The following is a 2,451-nucleotide window of genomic DNA, read 5'->3' as shown; positions in this document are numbered from 1 at the left end:
CAATTGTTACACGACGTTTATGTTAATACATATTGAATCGAAGTATAATACTTCATAGAAAAAAAAGATTTGATATCACGGGGAAAAGATGAGAACTCTCGGAATGATACCATACATTAAGACGGCAGTCGCAAAATGCCGCCGGGGAAACGGTATTAAGTAGGGGCGGGCACACTGCGGCGCGATCAAAGCGTAATTTTAATTAGGCAGATTATACAGAAAGATAAAAATTATTAAAATTATTGCCTTAATGAAAGGGAGCCTTCGTCGCTTCACGGAGGGACGCGTAATTAAACGTAGTCGGGAGTAGCTTCCCCAGGCGAGGGTTGTTTCAATGCTGGCTGAGTGAGCCAAGTAATATGTACAAGCCTACGAATTTGAAAAGATCGTTTAATTTCTACCCACTTGCTCATGTTAGACTTACGGCATACGCACTGAGCAAATTACTGCGCCAATCGTTGTATACTACAACATGTAAGAGATTGCGGCAATTGAATTATTAAAGTTTCGTATTTATGATTGCTATACGCCAGTATACTTGTAACATCCAGAACTTATGTGAAGGAAAAATAGAATATTTTCCAAATATTTCGAATTTATTTTATTTGACATTTCGTATTGAAAATAAAAAATACTTTGTTACTTTATGAATACTGTGACTATATCTTAATTATAAAATAATTACATATAGGTTTTCTTTCCCTATCATCAATAATGAAAGGAAAATCATACACAGAGACTACAAGGTATCAGTCAGCATGTTGATTGAATCCTTCACTCTAAAGTCAATTCCTCACCATCCTAAGGAGAACCAATGGAAGGTCGATAAGAGGGCCGCCCCCTTCTGGTGGCAGATCAGCCCGCAAACCGCAAGGTGCCACCACACCCCCAAAAACCACCCCTGACACCCCCGCGGCCAATGATCGGGCCTAGCCACCCCCAGAACCACAAACCAACCGCAAGACGATGCGCAGAACCGCCTCGTTCATGCACGCACCGCGCATTCCAACCGCAAAACAAAATGGAGCCTAGGAAACCGTTAAGATTTTCAACGGCAGGCGTTTCGGTGTGCACGACGATCCTCCGAGGGATTTGAATTGAACGTGATAATCGCAAATATATAAATGGATAAAGGGACTAGGCGGAATGCGAGAAGAGAAATCTTATTATTCACAGATATAAATAATTAATACACGTCATTTTTTATTGATAATATATTCTACCTATTCTACATTATATGATCCAAAGAAGTAAACGAAGTTATGCGTTAACTCGCATTACATGATATATACGGTTTATTTATTTTACATACCGATCAATTTAATATAAACTTAAAAAAATTTAAATCAATCTTTTTATTCTGCTTTTATTTTTATCTTGAAAGAAAGAAGAATAGCGACTTCCGTTATGCCAATATAGAATGTATTCATGTAGAAATCATGTCGCGTTTCTATTTCATCTTCCCCAGGGATGCCCGCTCTGAATAGCCGTCGTCAAGTTACGGCGATCGACTAGAATTTTTCCGTGAGAGTTCTCACGAGTCTTGGCACCTCGCGGAGGTGGGCAACCTGGCAGGTTGCAGCCTGGGGTTCTGAGGTACCCCAGCGTGGCCGTTGCGGCAGCGACTGGGGGAACCCGCGCACCCGCGGTGAGGGAGGAGGTGAGTGCGCGGCCGTTGGGGGGTGGCGGATGGATGGTCGAGAAAGCACAGAGAGGGGAGGGGGATTTTGAAAGAGGGTCGGTGGTCGAGGTGGTAGTGGCGGAGGTAGTCGCAGGAGAGGAAGAGAAGGAGGAGGTAGAGGAGAAGAAGGTGGAGGAGGAAGAGGAAGCACAGTCTCGTGGAGGAAAAGGTGGCAAGGGGTAGAGAGCGAGAGCAGAGATGAGGAGAAGGAGGAGACGGTGGGCCCCGGGGGTGGGTTGCCTAGCTACCGGCGAGACCCGGCCAAGATACTCCGAGATCTCTCTCTACTGCTTCAGGTCAGGTTCTCGCATATTTCTCTGCGCGTTTGACCAGGTTCTTCGGAGTCGGGGAATCGAACGCCGAGAAATGGCTAACCGACCAACTTGACGATGACCCGATGCCCGGATGCTCATGATTTATACGAGAGCTCGGCGGATCAAATGTTGTTTAGCATCGCATTCAGAATAAATAATATTTATACTTGCACGTCAAAATTTATGTATAATACTAAAATATATTTTATTTAAAAAGTGATTGTAAAGAAACATTTTTTTGAAACTTTCTTTTCGAGAAGCAATGTTAGAGATTCGTTTTTTATTTTGTAGCAGATACTTTAAAATATTCCCTTGAATTACAAACATCTTCTTATAAAAGTTTCTTCTCTAGCGTATTTATTTACAATTAAGTATTTATTTACAAATAGCGAGAGGTAAAAGGTTAAGAATATTATTCGCGGGTCGAATAAAATAGTTATAAACTAAATTTTTTTC

This window comes from Wasmannia auropunctata, unplaced genomic scaffold (assembly GCF_000956235.1).
Source record: "Wasmannia auropunctata unplaced genomic scaffold, wasmannia.A_1.0 LD335973.1, whole genome shotgun sequence".
Lineage (NCBI taxonomy): Eukaryota > Metazoa > Arthropoda > Insecta > Hymenoptera > Formicidae > Wasmannia > Wasmannia auropunctata.
Note: the sequence above shows the minus strand (reverse complement) of the source record.